This window comes from Schistocerca nitens, chromosome 3 (genome assembly GCF_023898315.1).
Source record: "Schistocerca nitens isolate TAMUIC-IGC-003100 chromosome 3, iqSchNite1.1, whole genome shotgun sequence".
Taxonomy (NCBI): Eukaryota; Metazoa; Arthropoda; class Insecta; order Orthoptera; family Acrididae; genus Schistocerca; species Schistocerca nitens.
This window is the reverse complement of record NC_064616.1, coordinates 942,729,346-942,742,895: the sequence shown is the minus strand read 5'-3', so window position 1 is coordinate 942,742,895 and position 13,550 is coordinate 942,729,346.

Sequence of the window (13,550 nt, the reverse complement as noted above, 5' to 3'; positions counted from 1 at the left end):
ACCAAGGGATCGTATATCGCAGGAAGTGCGATACATTTCCGCTTATTATGTCTACCCATACTCGAGGTAAACGGGTGTTAAGGGTTGGGTAGAGAGATAAACGGTCAAAGAAGTGAGACTAATAGGGTTCCATTTTTACCGATTTAGGTGACTAAATCCTAACAACGAAAATAGCTGCGATATTTACTGAAGATGAGGGCCGCATAAATAATTCCCCCTACTCTTTATTCGAAATGTTCTAGTTGCAGTCGATACATCAGCATATTAATCGTAGCTACACCTTCGATCCAAATCACGTTTACAGGAAAGCAAATAAAATCCATTTGCCTATACACGTGGTAATTCAGATCCTAGTATTAATGCCATCGGGTTTTAGAAGTGCGAGCATTCCCATAGCTTAAGAAACACTTCAGCTAATGAACGTTTCCTGGCTGTGGCTAGTCTATTGGAGAATTCGAAACATTGTAGAATATGCTATGTCGCCGATTATTTCCTGGGGCGGTGCAAAATTATCCTACTAAATTTACTCGTTAATAATAATATTTAGCATTTCGATAAACATCCCGAATGACTGTCACATAAGCGGTGACATAAAGGTAGAAAATTCATGTTTTTGAGTCCAGAAAGCTCTATTCAACAGAAACTGCAGATCATTTTGTCACTTTCATTGCGAAATTACCGGCTTATTCATGTCTGGGGTAATAATAGAGGGCTGTTTGCCTGGTCTGTCTTCTAGCGTAGTGAAAGGTGTTTGCTATTGCAAGAGAGGTCTGGTTGGTTTTCGGTTCTAATCTCGATGGAGGTAGATAGACTATCAACAAAGCAATTTTAAGAATTTCTCGCGTCCCCAATACGTTTTTTTGCTACCTTTATTCTGTACCGGTACCCTGTGGATGTCAATATGAAACTCTTGTAGAATTTCATACTTGTTACTGCCTACTTTTCCGCTTCTGTCAATAATTGAATTGATTTTTAGCTGAATTTCGGTGTGAATCTTCACGCATTGCTAAATTTGCACACTTTCATGGTAAACCAGTATGATTGGTCTGAACGTTGACACAGACCGTTTCGCGGCCGAATGTGCCTAATATTTTGATAATTCGTATCGATCTTGGGTACTTTGTCCTACTAAAACAGTTATGTTATCTGGATAAGCTGAAATTCATTTTTATTAGTACAGTTCATACTAATTAGAGTTTCTTCTTTCATTTATATCTTATATTTACGTGTTGTGTTTAACACACTAATCAGAATTAATATAGTCTTAGACATGACTGAAAACAGTCTGACAAAGTTCGCATGGTTTTTCAATTTCACTCCTGTGCATAGTATGTTGGTAGCACTTCGTCGCCTTGCCTGTTATGCTGTGTAGCAAACTTTAAATCTGTGCGGATCAGCATAACGAAAAGGCGAGGGGTCTCGCTCGTTTTGTCCACGACTGTACATATGCGGTGCAAAGCGACTTGTAACACTGATGGAAAGTATGTTGAAAAAATTCGAAAGCAGAAGATTCGATGACGACAGCTTAGCTCTGTCGAAAATGGTCATCCAATAAAAGCCCCAAGTATACGGTCTGGATTGTGGTCAGTAGCTCGTTATCAGAGAACTGTAATATTATTCGTCATAATCGATGTTAGAACGCCTGCGACTGTTCCATTTCTAATTTAAAGATTAAAATATTGCTCCAGTTACTTTTTTAATGCGAAACACGACCTATTTCAGTAATTTATTCGCATTTTGAAATACAACTATTTATATTGGTGTTGTATATGTCTGTTTGTGTGTTGTTCCGCTTCTCTTTGCCTATAATCGTCATTTTATGGTTTTAAGGTAATGTGCCTACTTCATTGCGCAGACATTCAAACACACGTAAGCCATTACACATACTGTTTATGTGAAACCAAAATGAGGTATAGAGGTATCATGATAGCATTCCTTTCCCAAGAGATTTTACTCGTATATCGTCAGAGCTGTACTGTTTCTAATGGATTACATAATTTCCATCAAATTGTCATTTATAACTTGTACTAGTAACACCACCAACTTCGTAAATGGTCAATTACACTTTACATTTTAATTCTTATACTATTTCTCTGAGAATATTGAGTAGAATGAATGAAGAAAAGAACATATTAATGGATTGACTGTAGTTAATATACAGAGGAGAAACGTTTTAAAAATTAATCGGTTCACTGTCAATTTGGCACTGAGATTTTTTTCTCCTGTTTTCCTGTGATGTACAAAAATTTCCAGATTCTCCATTAAAACCATCTTACGTGGTTTCTAGAAGTGATGGTGTATCACAATATCGTTTTCGTTGTTTACAAATGAGTATGCAGCGTTGCACACATAACCAAGTCAGTAAATCAGCAAATTGGACAGACATACATGACTTGGATACCCATTTACAAAAACAGAAGATATTAACATAATCCATCGCTTTCAGAAATCACATATAACGGATTTAATGCAGGAAATGGAATTGTTTTTCATCAAAAAAATAATCAGGAGGAAAAAATTCTAAACGCCAAGCTCGATATATTAATCGATTAATTTGTTCAAATTTTTGTCCTGTAAATGTTAATTTTAGTAAATCCATAAATATGGTACAACCATCATACATATTACTCAGTATTTGCAGCAGAATAGTATAACAATAACTGTAAAGAATAATTGGTAGTTTTAGCAGTCAGTGGTGTTAGTGGTACATACAAATCGATGTAAATAATGTACGAAAGATGGAGCACCTCTAACTGTATATGAACTCTTCGGGAATCAATACCGCCATAAAATATTTGTACCATATTTAGATTTCATACAACAGCATGCGCGATGTTTTGAATGTATGGGAATATCTGCTTAGTGAACGAGGTACAATATCTTAAGACCATTAAAAGACGACTGCAGGACAAGAGAAGCAGAACAATATATATACACACGCATCACAGACAATACCAATATAAATAGCTGCATTTGAAAATGGGACCAGATTCTTGAAACGCCTCGTACTATGCATGAGGGAACTTAAGTGTTTTACTGTTGGATGCTCGTTTAGAATCAAACGTGATAGTATTAAAGCAAAGACACTGCCTCACAAAAAAGTAAAGCATCCAGAAGACAAGGTATGATGTCAATGCAACTTTGTACACGAACACACCAGCAGCGGATATGTAAATGATGAGAGCTGCAGTTTCCATTTAACAGATGGAAGGGCCTTTAGGGTGCATTAATTTTGTTCGTATTTGGTATTGTTACCAGGCCTGAAAGGGTATATGAGGGGCGTGAGCAGCGTCAGGTGAGTGATTATCATGAGGGACATGGGCATGGTTCAAATGGTTCAAATGGCTCTGAGCACTATGGGACTCAACTGCTGAGGTCATTAGTCCCCTAGAACTTAGAACTAGTTAAACCTAACTAACCTAAGGACATCACAAACATCCACGCCCGAGGCAGGATTCGAACCTGCGACCGTAGCGGTCTTGCGGTTCCAGACTGCAGCGCCTTTAACCGCACGGCCACTTTGGCCGGCGGACATGGGCATGCTGCGTAGTCGGGGGAGACAGCATTTTCACCACATGACAGAGTTTCAAAGGGACATAGTTGTGGTTCTTTATTTGCATCGTGCATAACCCAGGTTTTTCGGGCATTCGGATGTGACCGTGGCCCGGCATCGGATTGCATGGGAACATAACGGACAATTTACTAGTCGTGAAGGTTTCCGTCGACTTAGTCTGGCTACTACAAGAGAGGATGCTTTATTGGGTAACAAGTAAATCTTAAACTATTCTCATCTGCACCTTCCACGGACATCCTGCCAGATTCTGTTATCGTGCACCATTGATAGGAGACTAGCAATAGCTGGACCAGGGAATTACCGTTCCATGCAAACGCTGTCGTCATCACCAAAGACAATCGGCTGCGTTTGGGGTGGTGCTGTGACAGGGAAGCAAGGCCCGCTTATGACTGATGTAGCATTGTGTTCAACGATGAATCGCAGTGCCGTACTACTTGGGATGACCATCGTCGCCGAGTATGGTGGCGACCTGGGAATACATTCCATTCGTCTGATGTCTTGTCTCATCCCTGTTACTCCTGGCGTTATGGTGATGGGAACCATCGGATATGACTTCAGCCCACAGAAGGTAGTGATTGAGGGAACTCGGCCAACGGTGCATCTCGGGTATCCTGCGTCTTCGTATGTTGCCTCTCATGCGACAGTCTGGTGGTACCATTTCTCAACAGGACAACGCTGTTCCACATATGGCAAGTGTCTCTGTGAATTGTCTGCATGATGTTGAGGTACTTTGTTGGGCAGCAAATTCCCAGATCTATCGGCGATACGACATTCGTAGGACCATCTCGTACTGACATTATTGCCAGTGTCAGGATATCAAGGACCAAATACAATAGTTGTCACCCGGTTTGCTCGGGAGAGGATACAACGGCTTTATGACACCCTTCCCAGCCGTGTTCAGTGCATGCATCCAGACCATAAAGGGTACAAAGCCATACTGAAAACAGAGTTTGTACTGCTACGTTCTTTGTAAATCAGATTCGATTATGTAATTACTGCAATAACATCACGCACCCTTCGAACCGCCAAGTTTAATTTCGCTTTCTGCTCTCCTAATGGATGCATTATTTGATTTGTCAGGCAATGTAAATCGATCGTTGTGCGTCTCAAGTTTTGATTTTAAAATCTACTGACAGGCATTCGCCTCGTTAGCAGGAACATGTTATCCATTTACCTCACTATCTACCAGTGAATGGAATGTAACCTATTTTGTATATTCTTTCTACCGTGCAGTTGATATTGAGAACCGTCGTTCTAAAGCTGTTTCAGTTAGCATGGCTCGTCATGTTCTGTCTAATTTGGTTGGTTCTTACCCAGTGATGAGAAACCAGTCAGTCACTGAGCCACCTTGGTCAGTTCCGTTCGCCCAGTATGTATTACTTCTTTCCAGCTCGATCCCGTACCATACTCGTAGGATGCACATTTGAAACGTAGTTTTTTGATTGTGAAGTTCACTGTGATTTATGTTTCAGAGATAATTTGTGGAGGCGAATCAAAACTCTGTACAATTAAAATCGTTAGTTAAAAAATAATAATGATTTTTCTGTTTGTTCGTACAACAAATTGCATTTCATGATATTACCATCTTTCCCTAGATAATCGTCACAACAGCGATTAATCTCACCGACCTCGGAAATAAACGGAGTTCTGATACATGGTTCACGAATTGGTGGCTTCTTGGGTCATACCTTCTCAACATTTCAATGTCGCAAATTTTTTATTGTTGAGAATAAAGATCGGTATTTGTTTCGTTTCTCTACCGCCACATGGAAAGCCTATAGATATGTCATATACTGCAAGCGGAAAAGTACGCTAAGAATAGCTGTTTGAGCACCGAATGCCCACTTCTCATGTAAGTACTTAGTACAATCAGCGCAAGACCTTCCGTCATTAGTATGTGTTTACCATCAAGACTTAGAAAGCAGATTTACTTGAACTGTGACTCTTCTGTTCATGGCAAAGGAAGGGTGGAGGGGGTAAATATTTACCATGTGATGTAACGTCCCTGGTCGGTATCGTTAGAAGCTGAATAACTGCAGTTTCGCTGGTCGTTACGTCACTACCTGATTAATTCGAATCTTGTAAAAACATCTTCAAGTAGCGCACCCTGACCGTGTTTATTCATATTTGCGTATACGAATAATGAGATAAGGACATGTGCCGGAGCGTGAAGACGGTCGTTCGGCCAACCTGCAGCCTACGCCTGAACCCATTAAATGATGCTCATACCGCGCACATGCATCTGCATAATACATTCCTCTATTAGCATGCATAATTCATGTCAGGCTGTAAGGAAACGACTGAAAACAGTCCAATGTGCTTTAAAATATGTCATCACCCTCCAGCCATCATGTTCGTGTAAAATTTGTTTTCTGTAGCTTGTCTACATTTCTTTCAATAAGATTAGGCTGTATTTTTACCCTATGTTTACACAAATAAACATGTGCATTTAAATCATTCACCAGTAAGTAGGAAAGAAAACACGCTCAGCGAATTTAGCCTTCTTTTGCTGAATATCAATATTCTCAAGACTGAACTTAATAGTTGTAAAATAATTTTAATTCCGGAAGTCCAGAGAGGATTCTTACCGAGAGTAGCGTAAACTTGTAGTAATTCTTGTAGTTCTTCTGACCTCGTTGTCAACGCTAACAAATCAAATTCAAGTAAACAAACGTATGTCTTTATCGTATACCTTACACAAATATTTAGAACTATTGTATTTATTTCTGGCTTTCACTCTTAAACAGTATCTTAGACTTTACCAAGTGTTTAAGGAAGAACTGTAAATTAATACTACTATTTGTGAAATAGCGGTGACTAGTTTCGGACATAATGTCCTTTATCAAACCAGCGCCTTCATCGCAAGTACTGAAGTGCGATAAACCCTGTACATTTGTGGTTGGCCATTACCGGCAATCGTAAATCGTATGTGCAGAACGTCTACAACTTATGGTAAATATATGATAAATGTTTCTTATCAACGCCACAAGGACAGGACCTTGTGCTATTGACAAGAAGCATTGAATATAGGTTGAAGATGTTCTGTATATGTGCGTACGACTTCCGATGATGGCCAACAATAAATGTGCTGGATGTATTGCATTTCAATACTTACGACTTCAAGTAGGCTGTTTAGGCTTTCTTATTGGTAACGCCACGTAGCGCTCTGTATGAAAATCACTGGCTATGCTGTGTGCAGTCTGTGGCTAGTTTACATTGTTGTCTGCCATTGTAGTGTTGGGCAGCTGGATTTTAACAGCGCGTAGCGTTGCGCAGTTGGAGGTGAGCCGCCAGCAGTGGTGGATGTGGGGAGAGAAATGGAGGAGTTTTGAAATTTGTAAGACTGGATGTCATGAACTGCTATATATATTATGACTTTTGAACACCATTAAGGTAAATACATTGTTTGTTCTCCATCAATATCTTTCATTTGCTAACTATGCCTATCAGTAGTTGGTGCCTTCAGTAGTTTGAATCCTTTATTTAGCTGGCAGTAGTGGCGCTCGCTGTATTGCAGTAGTTCGAGTAACGAAGATTTTTGGTGAGGTAAGTAATTTGTGAAAGGTATAGGTTAATGTTAGTCAGGGCCATTCTTTTGTAGGGATTTTTGGAAGTCAGATTACGTTGCGCTAAAAGTATTGTGTGTCAGTTTAGTGTTGATCAGAATAGGTAAAGAGCGAAATGTCTGAGTGCGTTCAGTTCTGCTCAGCTGTTTGAAAATCAAATAATGTAAGAGGTTTATCATCACAGTAATTAATTAAGTTTTTCCAAGGGGATGTTTCACGATGAAGACGATGGTTTGATGAAGGACGTTAGTTCCGAAACTAGTATCCGCTAATAAAGGATATTTCTCATTGCAACTTAGATAACTTCACAAATGGTAGTTTTAATATAACAAAATAAGTTGCTGACCCATTTTTCCTACACTATGTTGGATGTTCATATAGAAACGTAAATGCTTGATACCATGTTGAGACGTCTCCTTTACGGGCCGTGCGCTATACTGTCACTGCCTACATTACCTGTAGCCTATATGCAAGCCGCTGTAACCGTTTGCTGACTGAAATGGTTGACTAGAGAACTTCGAATGAGTTGTCCACTCTCTGTCGTACAATTCGATGAATCGACTCTACCGATGCGTTTCACTTATCAACTAACACAATGTAACAAAGTGGTGCCCTGCATAGTATCATTCAAGAGGCTAGAAACTATGAAACAATACCCAGATCTACGACGTAACATGCAGTCACCCTCTCGAAGAAACGACAGTAACTAAATAAGTAGAACAGACAATTTATGTGTTTAATATATAACAATACAAAGGGCTCATTTTGACGTTTCTCCGTATGATGTCTTTGGGCACAACTTCCGGTCGACACCACAGTATCAGTATCGTCGAATGTGTGTCAAATCGCGATTTCACCGGCCTTGCGCAGATCACGACACACAAAAAATTAGGTAGTAAACGAGTAAAATATCGATGGATAGAAATGAATGGCTTTATTAAATCCCATGAAATCTTCAAGGCGACTGTCTTCAGAAACTGGAACTGCGCCAGGAGCAACACTGTTGTAAATGTCATGCACTGCTTATCCCGATCACGACTATAGATACTGCCGAAGTAAGTAACATTTGGACTGTACTGGGATTGGAAGGAAGAATGTAGTAGTCAATAAATGATTTTTGTCACACATTAGACTGAAGGGAAAGTTCAAAATGGTTCAAATGGCTCTGAGCACTATGGGACTTAACATCTATGGTCATCAGTCCCCTATAACTTAGAACTACTTAAACCTAACTAACCTAAGGACATCACACAACACCCAGTCATCACGAGGCAGAATGGAAAGTGATGACGAATAAAATCAGAGAACATCAAGGAAAGATATAAGTTTGACGATAGTGAGGTTCTAGTTTCTAGAGACATCATTCTGGACGTAAATATGGAGTTTTACACCCTTGTTGTCAGTCGGAGGAATATTACTGCCATGAAGAGGTAATGATATGAGGTACTACTACAATGCGCGAGTATTTTTCAGGGGGTGCCTTGGTCTAAGTTTTTCTCGTCCTGGAAAAATTGTGGAGAAAGAAAAAGGCTTGAATACAATAAGGAGGTTCACATGGATGTAGGGTGCCTTAGTTATGCAGGGTTATGTTAGATGTGCTCAGAGTAGGATGCTGTGAAGAACTACGTAAAAACATCTTTGTACTACTCTTTATAACAACAACACGTAAAAATATCGAAGAAAATAAGCAATAACGCAGTACGTTAATAAAGGACAGACAATAAACGAAATGCAGGTACGACAGATGACTTTTGCAGTATGAGAACAAGCGCTCCTGGGAAGTGTGACAGGACGTCTCTTGCCGGCTGGTGTGGCCGAGTGGTTCTAGGCGCTTCAGTCTGGAACCGCGCGACCGCTACGGTCGCAGGTTCGAATCCTGCCTCGGGCATGGATGTGTGTGATGTCCTGAGGTTAGTTAGGTTTAAGTAGTTTTAAGTTCTAGGGGACTGATAACCTCAGATATTAAGTCCCATAGTGCTCAGAGCTATTTGAACCATTTGAACGTCTCTTGTCCTCTATGTACACAAATAATCTAAACGAACTGTGTGAGCAACAATTTCCGGCAGTTTGCTGATGACGCTGTAGTGTGCGGGAAGGTGTCGTTGTTGAGTGGCTGTAGGAGGTCAGAGGATGACTTAGAACTTCTAGTTAGTGTCATGAATGGCACGAAATGGAATCATCACGTAGTGACGGTATTAGGAAAGGCGAGTCGTCGGCTGGTTTTATTTGGGAGGACTTTAGGGAAGTGTATGTCGTCTATAAAGAAGACCACGTATAGATCAGTAGTGCGTCTCATTCTTGAATACTGCTCAAGTGTTTGGGATCCCCATCAGGTTGGGTGAAAGGACGACACCGAAGCAATTCAGTGACTTGCTACTAGATTTGTTATCGAAAGATTCGATCAAAACGCTAATATTACGGAGATGCTTCGTGAACTCAAATGGGAATCACTGACTCGAAGATGACTTCTTTTGCGAAACACTATTTAGAAAAATTAAGGAACTGGCATTTGGAGCTAACTGCTGGAAGATTCCACTGCTGCCAACGCACCTTTCGCGCAAGGATCTCAAAGACAAGATGAGAAAAATTAGGGCTCGCATGGACGCATATAGACAGTGGATTTTCCCTTTTCCCTGATGGGTCAGTAACAAGAAAGGAGATGACTACTACTGGTACAAGGTATCATCCTCCATGCACCATACGGTGCCTTGCGGAGATTCAATTAGATGTAGATGTACTGTTGTTTTTCATAGCCTTATTTCACTTTAGTAGTTCACGTAGCGGAAGACGTTTGTGGTGAACGAAACTCACAGTGACGCACAGAGAAAGCCTTTTGATAACAAGACGCAGGGTCCTAAATCATTTAACGTGCTGGCCTTACGTGAAATACGCCGTACACAGTGCATCTATCGTTTTTATGTACATTGTATGCATCGACAGTCAACAAGCATCCAGTTCTTACAGTCGTGTATCGTTCACCAGCTCCTGCTCGCTTTGTCGACTGTAGCATTATATTCACCAATAAACGCAGAAATCAGACATACGAAGTTGTGATAACAACTGGCATCTAACAAAAGAAAATTTTTGTATCATGTGAGTTCCCCTTTCGTCCCAAAATTACCAGTTGCGCCCACTATAGAGTCGGAAATGATATTTGTTTTGTAGACCGAGGTAATATCACATACTTAGCGTTTATTGCTACTGCCAAAGTGATGGACTACTGTTTCACAGATCCTTTGCGTCTTCATAATCTGATCGGAATTTTGTATGATCATTGAGAATTATCCTTTATCTACTAGCTTAAACACAGAGTTTCAAGACATGAATACATTTAACCGATATGACGGCTAATTTCCGCCGGAGCGCTTGTGCCAGAGTTGACAGAGAGCTATGACAAAAGAGAGATAAGGCCTGTTTCCTCATACGCCACAACCAATGGATACACCGCATGTCGTTTAACATAAGCACGGACACACGCAGCCCGCATATGTGCTGTTCATAAATTTCATGTTCATCCTCACCGATTGAGAGGATAGTATGATTAAGAAACGGGACTCGTTTTCGCAAAGCCTTACATTTCCTAACGTACCCAGAATGCTATAAAGTGATTTATGAGGCACTTCCTTTGAAATGGTCAAGGCTGTCATCTGTCCGTGTCCTTTTCATCACTGAGTTTGTGCTTCGTGTCTAACACCCTCATCTTCGATGGGACGATAAACGCCAATTTTCCTACAACATTTATTTACTTCATCTACTGAAGACATGACTTCTGTAAACGAATCCGTAGTCATTCCTGACACTATTAATCAATGTCAGTCGTTATCATATGTGTAGTACAGCTCACATTATTGTTTTCGGCTTAATAGCATCATCTTCTCATTGAAAGTATTCAGATACAAATCTCATCGAATATTCTATACACATGAGTACACACAAAGTGCTGGTTTACTTACTTTTATTTATTTATTTAACTTACCCTGATTAGTATTACGAGGCTCTTTCTTATATTAGATCATATTTTTATATATACGATAATGTTACATCAGTTAATTAAATAATAATAATAATAATTTTAATACGATAAATTAATAAAATAGTACTCATGGAATTAAAAGTTATTTGAAAAAAGATTTGAATGTGTCTATTGTGTTTTGAAATAACAGCAGTGACTAAGATGTAACATCAATACTACCACTTCAACTAATACCACTACTACTAGTGATAACAATAGTGGCAGTAAGATACACAAAGTGTATTTACAACTGTACAAAAATTTCAGAACATAATGAGTTCTGAGCGAGGTAAAACCTGATAAACTGAACCGCCAAGGCGTTTTGGGAAATGAGAAAGTTTTGATGCAAAACCAGGGAATTTAGCTGTAATGGGGTAAAGGTACGTTTAAGAGATAGTTATTTAAAGCTAGAAATAACTTTCAGTTCTTTGATACAGTGAGGTAGATCATTCCAGAGAGATGACTGCAAAGAGAAAGTAGCTGAGTGATGGAACGAGACAGAAACGAAATTTCCTCTCATAAAAAGTGTGGATCTGCTGCGTTGTTCAGCAAAATGGGGAGGAGACGGATACAGAGAGGGAGAGGAGGAGACAGACAGAAAGAAGAGGAGGAGGAGACGGGCAGAGAGAAGAGGCGAGCAGGAAATGTACTAATACAAGATTTGAATAAACTCGTACCCGGCCGTGCTGGGTAATTAGCTAGTTACAGATATTAATGAGAGTAACTGATCTTTGATGTAGAGAATACCACTGGAGATCTACGTCATTGACCCTTAATCTTGTCATATCTACTATCCAGTATACTCATTTTCGCTAAATAAACGACCTGAGAGTATATGAAAAAGTGCAAAACGGTACGATGCTGTATAATTGATTTTCTGCCTGCCAAGTTATTCATTCATCTCTTAGACTAGATCCAATGGTTTGTTAATACCAGAAGTGTATTTCTGTGAAGTCCACAATGTATATGTACTATAAATTCACTGTGTTGGCATCCCTGCTTACCATTTATTAATGTTAGCTATTCGCAAACCTATGAGAAGCGACACTTTTTAAGCTTACCAGTTTTTACGGACATCATCAGAGAAACTGCTACACATAACAGGTGGTAGCCTGTCTAAAGGTTTACACAAGAGGTTAATCATGGATGCGACAATCTTTCCTCGCCTACCTAAAAGGAATTGTTTTGCTAAGTGTATCCGTCCGACACCAAGTTCATCGCTCACAGGCGAAGCGCCAGCTTCTAGTTGGCAATAATAGGGCTAGGTATGTTGGAATCTAAAGGGCCAATGGTTAACTAACGTTCACCGAAAACAAAAAAGTAGATCATTAGAGATTGAGCCATCATCAGCTTGCAGAAGGCTGGGGAAGAAACTCGGCTGTTTATTTGTCAAAGAAAGCGTCCTCGGGTTTGTCTCAAGCGCTTCTGGAAAACGACAGAATATGTAAATCTGGGATTTAAACCGCTGTCCTCCTGAATATAAATTCAATGCCTTACCACTGCGCCACCTAGCTAAACGAAAAGGTAGATTATTCTGCGGGGGAACCTAAATCAGGACTTCTGCACAATTAGAGACCTGTCACGTTACGTTATTCCTACTGCAGACCCTAGAACTATAAGCATGAGAAAGTGTCAACTGCCTTGAATCGCAATGTATTAGATCGTAGTATGTTATCTCGAAAAGCACATTGTGTTGCAGTCTCAAACAGTAATTGCAGTAATCAGGTTACCTTCTATTCAGAAGGCTGTTGCACGCAGCGAGTGTTATATTGACTTGTAAGCAATAGATTTCAGCTATGAGTGGTCCTTTTGAAATTTTATTGTCAGATCTAGATTTCAGCTAGAAACTAGCCATTCTCAATGCACTATCATTTTTGATCAATGCATGTAACGCCTGTTGGTTGGGCTTCATCCACAGTTCATTGAATATAGTATTCGATGAACTGTGGATGAAGCCCGACCAACAGGCGTTACATGCATTGATAAAAATGATAGTGCATTGAGAATGGCTAGTTTCTAGCTGAAATCTAGATCTGACAATAAAATTTCAAAAGGACGACTCATAGCAGAAATCTATTATTTACAAAATTGCAGTCATATTTCGGGCAGCGTCCTTTTATTCTGTACCACTATGGAAGCGAAATCTGTAAACACACTGAAGCACTTCCTTCTTCTTTAGTCATATAAACTAAGGTGACAAAAGTCCTGGGATACCTATTAATACCGTGTCGGACCTCCTTTTATCCGGTGTAGTGGAGAAACTCGAGGTGGTGTAACTCGACGAGTAGTTGGTTGTCCGCTCCAGAAAAACTGAGCCATGCTACCTCTGTTACCGTTCATAGTTGTGAAAGCGTTGCCACTCTAGGATTTTGTGCACAAACTGACCTCTCGATTATTT